The sequence below is a fragment of the Coregonus clupeaformis genome, chromosome 5 (genome assembly GCF_020615455.1).
Source record: "Coregonus clupeaformis isolate EN_2021a chromosome 5, ASM2061545v1, whole genome shotgun sequence".
Taxonomy (NCBI): Eukaryota; Metazoa; Chordata; class Actinopteri; order Salmoniformes; family Salmonidae; genus Coregonus; species Coregonus clupeaformis.
Window position 1 is genome coordinate 6,334,885 of NC_059196.1, and position 10,978 is coordinate 6,345,862.

Genomic DNA, 10,978 nt, shown 5'->3' on the forward strand with positions numbered 1-10,978 from the left:
AAAAGTTTAGAAAGGAAATTCGTACCCTGATCAGTTTGTATCACCTTAGGTAACCCAAAAGTTGAGAAGAATTTGATCAACGCTTTACTCACCACCGGAGCAGTAATCCTTCGCAGAGGAATGGCCTCTGGGTACCTGGTGGCCACACACATAATCGTCAACATAAACTGGTTACCAGATTTTGGCTTTGGTAATTGTCCAACACAATCAACCATCACATGTTCGAATGGTTCACCTATGGCAGGTATGGGACAAAGAGGCGCGGGAGGAATAACCTGGTTCGGTTTCCCAGTTACTTGACAGGTGTGGCAAATCCGACAGAACTGAGCCACATCTTGTTTTAAACCAGGCCAAAAGAAATGTCGCAAAACTCGATCATAAGTCTTGGTGACTCCCAGATGTCCGGACCACTGGTGATCATGAGCGAGGGATAAAACATTTTGTCGAAAGGCTGTAGGAATCACTATTTGGTAAACAGCATTCCAATCTCCGCCAGCGTCAACATGGGATGTCCATTTACGCATGAGGAGATTACCATCAATGAAGTATGCCATGTTTTTCTTCTTTAGCTCCTCCTCTGAGACAACACTAGAAAAACATTTAGCCAGGCTAATGTCAACCTTTTGGTTAGCGATCAGCTGCTCACGAGTGACTGGTAACTGTATTGCCTCAGCAACAAGTTCCACATCCTTCTTCCTTTCTCTGGGCTGTTGGTCAGACTGCACCAGCTTACCAGAGGTAGCACCCAAACTATCCTCTGGGTCACACTCTCTGAATAGAATTGTGTTCGACAAATCTATCACGTCACCCACTTGTCGTGCTTGAGCACGTGTGACAGCACAAGCGGGGAACACATCTGGATAACCCTGTGCCAGCTCCTCGGAGAGAGACTGGTCACTTTTATCTAATACCTCCAATACGGGTATCACCTTTCCTCCGGCAATATCGTTGCCCATTATAAATGTCACACCTTTTACTGGCAACATAGGACGTACTCCAACTCTGAACAATCCACTGACTAACTCAGAGTGTACGTTTACAAAGTGCAATGGCACGGGGACGAATCCCATTTCAATTCCTTGTACTAACACACTGGAACCACAATATGTATTATTGGACAAGGGCAACACATCAGATAGTATGAACGACTGCGCCGCACCAGTATCTCTGAGGATTCTAACTGGACGCTGAGACGCTTCTTCATCTGATATGGAAACAAACCCCTCAAAAATGAACGGTTCATAACTGTGATCTGGGACTGGGACAGGGACTTTCAAACCACATTCACTATGAGGCCTCTGTCTTGATTCCGGCCTTACAACCGTACGAATCAGCCCAACACCCGTTGGCGGCCTGGCATGCTGAGGCATCCCCTGTTTGCGTTTTAGCAGAAAGCAATCATTAACCATATGTCCCACCTTATGACAATAGAAACAGTGACGCACATCTTTTGGGCGTGCTGGATGTACTGCTGGTCGACTAGGACTAAAAGTTAGCAACTCCGCGGCCCTGCTGTCCGTACGAGAGCCAAAAACACGCTCTTATGCGTCAACACAAACTCGTCTGCCAATACAGATGCTTCCGACAGTGAGGATACTTTCTGTTCGTTCAGATAAACTACAATGCGTTCGGGTAAGCAATTTTTAAACTCTTCTAACAAGATTAACTCCCGTAGAGATTTAAAATCAGTTACCTTACTAGCACTGTGCCATTTGTCAAACAGATTTCCTTTGTCTCTAGCAAACTCCACATAAGTCTGAGTAGGATACTTTTTATGAGACCTAAATCTCTGTCGATATGCCTCAGGAACAAGCTCATAGGCACGAAGAACAGTAGCTTTGACCACGTCATAATTAAAGCTGTCTTCAAGAGGTAGCGCTGACAGAACCTCTTGGGCTCTACCTGTTAATTTACACTGAAGTAATAGGCACCATACCTCTTCGGGCCATTTCAATGCTACCGCAATACGTTCAAAAACACTGAAATAGGAATCAACCTCTGACTCCCTAAACACAGGTACCAAGGTGATCTGTCTACTAATATCAAAAGTAGCAGACGACACAGCTGGTGAGGATGGCTCACTAGCAGGCATAGTATGAGCAGAGACTAACCTCGCTGTTTCTGCCTCCAGTTCCATTTTACGCGTCTCCAGTTCTTGATCAAGCCTACGCGTCTCCAGTTCTGCCTCTAGCTTACGCGTCTCCTGTTACGGATACAGGATACCTGTATCCGTAACAGGGACAGCCTAAGAACCCTTTTAGGTTCTAGATAGTACCTTTTTTTTAAAGAGTGTACAAATGTAAAACAAGTAGGGGTCTAACACCCTTGAGGTTCTTGAGAGAGCAGCCAAGGAAGTGAGAGAAGGGAAGAAGTCTATTCGACTGAATGACACTGAAGAGGTACATTGACAAAAAAAGAAAACTAACATGTACCTGTGTGAAAGAGAGGCTATGATAGAGTAGCAGAGGCACTCAAGGTCTCATCTCATGGCATGGAGTCTGAGCTTGCTAAACATATCAAGAATCTCACAGACCAGTTTCATGGGCTTAGTAGCCACAATTGCAGAGAACTTGCCTCCCAGACAACTGGTCAAGAAATGGACGGGTAAGTAATATCTTTATCTGAATGTAGGCTTACATTTAAGATATACATTAAATAAACTTTGACCAATCAGCATGAATTAAACTTTGACCTACCTGCACCTTCACCCCCCACTGACCAAAATAGGGGAGGGTTGTCCAAAATGTTTTGGCTTTGGGGAGGGTTGTTTGGTTTTTTATTGGGCACAGGGGAGGGTTTACATTTGCCCTTTTGCAGGTTTTACTATATAATTTATTCCATATAGCCACATTTCCTCATCTGCTTGCATGTGCCTCCTCTATCAAGGTGTTTTGGTACTTCCTTTATGTACTATGCTTTTCTGCATGCTTACTATACCCCAGGTCAATATAGTCTACCAGTCTGTCTATCCTGCAATACATTAGGTCATAGACTGATCAGGTGAATCCAGGTGAAAGCTATGATCCCTTATTGATGTCAGATGTTACATCCACTTCAATCAGTGTAGATGAAGGGGAGGAGACAGGTTAAATAAGTATTTTTAAGGGTATGGTAGTAGGTTCCAGGCACACCGGTTTGAGTGTGTCAAGAACTGCAACGCTGCTGGGTTTTTCAAGCTCAACAGTATTCCATGTGTATCAAGAATGGTCCACCACCCAAAGCACATCCAGCCAACTTGACACAACTGTGGGAAGCATTGGAGTCAACATGGCCCAGCTTCCCTGTGGAATGCTTTCGACACCTTGTAGAGTCCATGCCCCACCATTCATAGTGACAACAGTGGTAGGTAGATCATTTGTCCAGATCTGCAATAGGTTAACTAGAAATCATACCAAACATGAAATCATTCAAAGCTTCTCCAATTTTCTATATAAATCCACAAGGACATAGAGTAATAGCCGATAGGCAGTGGAGAGGCCAGGTACGTCATTGCGCATGAAAGAACAGAAAAGACATGAGACACGCAGCTTAAAAAGCTCCCCTATTGATCTTGTTTAGGGACAATACAATTACCTAGACTAGAGTACAACACCACAATGCAATTAATAATTTCATTATTGTTTTCAAGTGTGTGTGTATGTGTGTTTGTGTGTGATAGAGTGTGTGTATGCCATTACAATTTCCTGCCCTATGATTGACTCAAATGTCAACCACCCATCCTGTTCCTCTCAGCTTGCTGTAAGCACACACATTCACACATACAATACATACTTTGAGCACACACACAAACATGAACACACACACATGCCCAAAACACATACATACAAAGAGATGAAGACCCTCACACCTACCCACCCTTACCCACACAGAACAACACCTTCACAACCCACCACCCACTGCAATCTACAACTTCATCAAAGACAAAAAGCATGTATACAACTATACTACCTTTCATGGAACTGCTAGTTGTACTACACTCTGAGCAGCTCAGGATAATGAATAAGTAATGCATGGATGCTGGAAGCTGTGGGGAAGCACATGGTAAACAGGGACTTTTACTGTCAGAATGTGCACATCCAGCACAGCGGAGGCCTGACAAGTCCAGACGGAGCTCCCGTGGCCTGGGGGGGAGTGGGGCCAGGGGAAGACTGCGTGGCTGACTGGCTGGGTGGCTGGCTGGCTGACTGGCTGGGTGGCTGGGTGGTTGGGTGGCTGGGTGGCTGGGTGATTGGCTGGGTGGCTGGGTGGCTGGGTGGCTGACTGGCTGGGTGGGTGGCTGGGTGGCTGGGTGGTTGGGTGGCTGGGTGGCTGGCTGGGTGGCTGGGTGGCTGGGTGGTTGGCTGGGTGGCTGGCTGGGTGGTTGGCTGGGTGGCTGGCTGGGTGGCTGGGTAGTTGGCTGGGTGGCTGGGTAGTTGGCTGGGTGGCTGGGTGGTTGGCTGGGTGGTTGGCTGGGTGGTTTGCTGGGTGGCTGGCTGGGTGGCTGGGTAGTTGGCTGGGTGGCTGGGTAGTTGGCTGGGTGGCTGGGTGGTTGGCTGGGTGGTTGGCTGGGTGGCTGGCTGGCAGCTCTGGAGCTCAGAACAGAACAGAGGCATGGCAGCCAGAGAGGCAGGGCCAGAACTAACACATTCATTCACATGTGAATAATAAGGAGATTTATATCTATAGGTGGAGAGGTGGAGAGGAAGAGAGAGAGAAAGAGAGAGAGAGAAAGAGAAAAAGGTAGAATTAAGGAGAGAGAGACTTTACATGCCTACAGGGGGACAGGAGGATCTGCAAGCTAATGTGCTGGCATGCAAACACAATTACCATGCAGACAGAGGAGGGGTGTGTGTATGTTTCAGTGAATGTGTGTGTGTGTGTGCATGTGTGTGTTCCAGTGTGTGAATGTGTGTGTTTTCCAGCATATGTGTGTGTATGTGTGTGTGTGCATGTATGTTTGTGTGAGTAAAAGTGCATTATCATATGCGAAATGAGTATGTGTTTGCATGTGTGAGTGTTGATGAATGTGAGAGTGCTAGTTGATGTGTGATTGTTGGCATGTGTGAGTGAGGGTGAGTGATGTATCAGTTGGAGCAGTGGTTGATGCTTTGATGCTGTTGTTTGATGCAGTGATGTCAAGTGTGGGCTGGGTCTGGACTGGACAAGAAACAGGCACCTGTGTGTGTGTGTGAGTGTGTGTGTGTGTGTGTGTGTGTGTGTGTGTGTATGTGTGTGTGTGTGTGTGTGTGTGTGTGTGTGTGTGTGTGTGTGTGTGTGTGTGTGTGTGTGTGTGTGTGTGTGTGTGTGTGTGTGTGTGTGTGTGTGTGTGTGTGTGTGTGTGTGTGTGTGTGTGTGTGTGTGTGTGTGTGTGCTAGTGTGTGTTTGTGTGCCTGTGTGTGTATTTGAGGCGTGCATGCATGGGTGCGTGCATGCATGTGTGTGAGTGTATTGGAAAAGGTTGGTGGTTGGTGTACTTAGTACAAAAAGGTAATGAAGCATTGAGAGCTGGGTGTCAGTTACCTCTGCAGCATACTAAGTTACATCCTTAAAAGCAGGCCATTAATATTCTGTACAGTTTGACAGGGTCCATATATTACTCTCACTTTCATTCTACTGGACTGTGTTTTAGCAATGGGTGCTGTAGATGTAGTGAGAAGAAAACCAAGGGTGTTGTTTCTTGTTTCTCTGTGTGTGTGTGTGTGTGTGTGTGTGTGTGTGTGTGTGTGTGTGTGTGTGTGTGTGTGTGTGTGTGTGTGTGTGTGTGTGTGTGTGTGTGTGTGTGTGTGTGTGTTTATGCGTGTAGGTAGGGTCGGGGGGTGTAGTCATAATGTCCTCAGTCTCCTCAGTTTGAGACTCAAGATTTTTTTTATTCCAAAAAATAAATTAGTGTGCTGTATGAATGAAATGAATGAATGAAATGAATGAATTACATTTTATTTTTTGTGTCAAATCGCTAGTTGGCAACCCATCCCTTATGGGATTAATTGACACATAAACAAACATTACAATAATTCACTGAGATAACTGTATGTGAATGCTTCATTGGATGGGTGAGTGTGAGTGTGTTGTACCTGAGCACATGTTAGCGAGAGAAAAGTTCAGAAGACTAAGTGTGTCATGCAGCAGTAGATTAGTACCCCCATTAGCATCAGTGGCTGGCCTGTGTTTGGACTGGCTATAAACACAGCCAGGGTGATAGTCCCAGCCACACTCTGTCTCCATCCCAGCCAGGTCACCCGTGGTACAAGTCAGTATTCTACGTCCATCCATGTCTGAGGACATCAGAAGATGACGTGGTAAGTGGCCACTAGGGGCAACAGTGAGCGCTGTTACCTTCAAGTAGGTTTCAGTTTTGTTAGGACAATGGGGATGGCAGATTGGTGTAAGCATCTGCCTCTGGTACCAAAGGACGCATGTTTGAATCCAGCAATATAATGAGATTTTTGTTTTAAGCCTATCCCAAACCTTAATCCTTACCTTAACTATTTGGAGTTAATGCCTAACCGTAAGAATTCGGAGTAAATACCTAAACTTAAATCTAACCTTAAAAATTTGGAGTTAATGCCTAAACTTAACCTTAAACACTTCAAAATTTGACGTTTGGAATAACTTCGAAATTTGACGTTTGAGAAACATGGATGAACATCTAATTCTGACGTGTGACTGTGACAGCTTGTTACTCCATCCACCACTACCCTCTGATAACACACACGCACAATTGCATGCACACAGAAATACACAGAAACACACACTGCTAAATGACATAAATGTAATGTAAATGTATGACTCAGTGAGTACATCTCCTTGGCCTGGTGATGCCCATTCATACTTCTCCTCTGTCATCCAGTGACATTTGTCTGTCTCTGAAGAGCTTGGCGTCTTCTAGGAGAACCCTGGTTTCATCCCAAATGGCAATCTTTTCCCTATAGTGCATTACTTTTGACTTTGATCACAGCCCTATGTGCCCTGGTCAAAAGTTGTGCACTATATGGGGAATAGGGTGCCATTTGGGAAATACTCTGATGACTCGTCTCCTCAATGCCCTCTCATGCCCTCACTCACTTCCTGTACAAGCTGTGGCTGGTCTCTCTCTCTCTGACCTACCACACCCCACTCTTTCTCTTTCTCTTTCTCTCTCTCTCTCTCTCTGTCTCTCTCTCTCTCTCTCTCTCTCTCTCTCTACCCCTCTCTCTCTCTCTCTCTTACCCTCCTCTCTCTCTCTCTCTCTCTCTCTCTCTTACCTCTCTCTCTCTCTCTCTCTCTCTCTCTCTCGCTCTCTCTCTCTCATACCGCTCCCCTGTCTTTCTATATACAGTTGAAGTCGGAAGTTTACATACACCTTAGCCAAATACATTTAAACTCAGTTTTTCACAATTCCTGACATTTAATCCTAGTAAAAATTCCCTGTCTTAGGTCAGTTAGGATAACCACTTTATTTTAAGAATGTGAAATGTCAGAATAATAGTAGAGAGAATGATATATTTCAGCTTTTATTTCTTTCATCACATTCCCAGTGTGTCAGAAGTTTACATACACTCAATTAGTATTTGGTAGCATTGCCTTTAAATTGTTTAACTTGGGTCAAACATTTTGGGTAGCCTTCCACAAGCTTCCCACAATAAGTTGGGTGAATTTTGGCCCATTCCTCCTAACAGAGCTGGTGTAACTGCGTCAGGATTGTAGGCCTCCTTGGTCGCACACGCTTTTTCAGTTCTGCCCACAAATGTTCTATAGGCTTGAGGTCAGGGCTTTGTGATGGCCACTTCAATACCTTGACTTTGTTGTCCTTAAGCCATTTTGCCACAACTTTGGAAGTATGCTTGGGGTCATTGTCCATTTGGAAGATCCATTTGCGACCAAGCTTGAACTTCCTGACTGATGTCTTGAGATGTTGCTTCAATATATCCACATAATTTTCCTTCCTCATGATGCCATCTATTTTGTGAAGCGCACCAGTCCCTCCTGCAGCAAAGCACCCACACAGCATGATGCTGCCACCCCCATGCTTCACGGTTGGGATGGTGTTCTTCGGCTTGCAAGCAACCCCCTTTTTCCTCCAAACATAATGATGGTCATTATGGCCAAACAGTTCTATTTTTGTTTCATCAGACCAGAGGACGTTTCTCCAAAAAGTACGGTCTTTGTCCCCATGTGCAGTTGCAAACCATAGTCTGACTTTTTTATGGTGGTTTTGGAGCAGTGGCTTCTTCCTTGCTGAGCAGCCTTTCAGGTTATGTCGATGTAGGACTTGTTTTACTGTGGATATAGATACTTTTGTACCCGTTTCCTCCAGCATCTTCACAAGGTCATTTGCTGTTGTTCTGGGATTGATTTGCACTAAAGTACGTTCATCTCTAGGAGACAGAACGCGTCTTCTTCCTGAGCGGTATGACAGCTGCGTGGTCCCATGGTGTTTATACTTGCATACTATTGTTTGTACAGATGAATGTGGTACATTCAGGCGTTTGGAAATTGCTCCCAAGGATGACCCAGACTTGTTGAGGTCTACCATTTTTTTACTGAGGTCTTGGCTGATTTATTTTGATTTTCCCATGATGTCAAGCAAAGAGGCACTGAGTTTTTTATTTTTATTATTTTTTTATTTATTTTTTATTTCACCTTTATTTAACCAGGTAAGCCAGTTGAGAACAGGTTCTCATTTACAACTGCGACCTGGCCAAGATAAAGCAAAGTAGTGCAATAAAAACAACACAGAGTTACATATGGGGTAAAAAAAACATAAAGTCAGAAATACAACAGAAAATATATATACAGTGTGTGCAAATGTAGCAAGTTATGGAGGTAAGGCAATAAATAGGCTATAGTGCAGAATAATTACAATAGTATTAACACTGGAATGCTAGATGTGCAAGAGATTATGTGCAAATAGAGATACTGGGGTGCAAAATAGCAAAATAAATAACAATATAGGGATGAGGTAGTTGGGTGGGCTAATTTCAGATGGGCTGTGTACAGGTGCAGTGATCGGTAAGGTGCTCTGACAACTGATGCTTAAAGTTATTGAGGGAGATAAGAGTCTCCAGCTTCAGAGATTTTTGCAATTCGTTCCAGTCATTGGCAGCAGAGAACTGGAAGGAATGGCGGCCAAAGGAGGTGTTGGCTTTGGGAATGACCAGTGAGATATACCTGCTGGAGCGCAGACTACGGGTGGGTGCTGCTAAGGTGACCAATGAGCTAAGATAAGGCGGGATTTGCCTAGCAGTGATTTATAGATGGCCTGGAGCCAGTGGGTTTGACGACGAACATGTAGTGAGGACCAGCCAACAAGAGCGTACAGGTCACAGTGGTGGGTAGTGTATGGGGCTTTGGAGACAAAACGGATGGCACTGTGATAGACTACATCCAATTTGCTGAGTAGAGTGTTGGAGGCTATTTTGTAAATGACATCGCCGAAGTCAAGGATCGGTAGGATAGTCAGTTTTACGAGGGCATGTTTGGCAGCATGAGTGAAGGAGGCTTTGTTGCGAAATAGGAAGCCGATTCTAGATTTAACTTTGGATTGGAGATTCTTTATGTGAGTCTGGAAGTTGAGTTTACAGTCTAACCAGACACCTAGATATTTGTAGTTGTCCACATACTCTAGGTCAGACCCGTCGAGAGTGGTGATTCTAGTCGGGTGGGCGGGTGCTAGCAGCGTTCGATTGAAAAGCATGCATTTAGTTTTACTAGTGTTTAAGAGCAGTTGAAGGCTACTGAAGGATTGTTGTATGGCATTGAAGCTCGTTTGGAGGATCACCACCTCAAGCTGAACCTCGGCAAGACGGAGCTGCTCTTCCTCCCGGGGAAGGACTGCCCGTTCCATGATCTCGTCATCACGGTTGACAACTCCGTTGTGTCCTCCTCCCAGAGTGCAAAAAGCCTTGGCGTGACCCTGGACAACACCCTGTCATTCTCCGCTAACATCAAGGCGGTGACCCGATCCTGTAGGTTCATGCTCTACAACATTCAGAGAGTACGACCCTGCCTTACACAGGAAGCGGCACAGGTCCTAATCCAGGCACTTGTCATCTCCCGTCTGGATTACTGCAACTCGCTGTTGGCTGGGCTCCCTGCCTGTGCCATTAAACCCCTACAACTCATCCAGAATGCCGCAGCCCGTCTGGTGTTCAACCTTCCCAAGTTCTCCCACGTCACCCTGCTCCTCCGCACACTCCACTGGCTTCCAGTTGAAGCTCGCATCTGCTACAAGACCATGGTGCTTGCCTACGGAGCTGCGAGGGGAACGGCACCTCCATACCTTCAGGCTCTGATCAGTCCCTACACCCAAACGAGGGCATTGCGTTCATCCACCTCTAGCCTGCTGGCCCCCCTACCTCTGCGGAAGCACAGTTCCCGCTCAGCCCAGTCAAAACTGTTCGCTGCTCTGGCACCCCAATGGTGGAACAACTCCCTCACGACGCCAGGACAGGGGAGTCACTCACCACCTTCCGGAGACACTTGAAACCCCACCTCTTTAAGGAATACCTGGGATAGGATAAAGTAATCCTTCTACCCCCCCTTACCCCACCCCCCCAAAAAATAAAATAAAGTAAAGTGGTTATCCCACTGGCTATAAGGTGAATGCACCAATTTGTAAGTCGCTCTGGATAAGAGCGTCTGCTAAATGACATAAATGTAAATGTAAAAAAATCCAAATATATTTATATTTGAGATTCTTCAAATAGCCACCTTTTGCCTTGATGACAGCTTTGCACACTCTTGGCATTCTCTCAACCAGTTCCCACATATGCTGAGCACTTGTTGGCTGCTTTTCCTTCACTCTGCGGTCCGACTCATCCCAAACCATCTCAATTGGGATGAGGTCGGGGGATTGTGGAGGCCAGGTCATCTGATGCAGCATTCCATCACTCTCTTTCTTGGTAAAATAGCCCTTACACAGCCTGGAGGTGTGTTGGGTCATTGTCCTGTTGAAAAACAAATGATAGTCCCACTAAGCCCAAACCAGATGGGATTGTGTATCGCTGTAGAATGCTGTGGT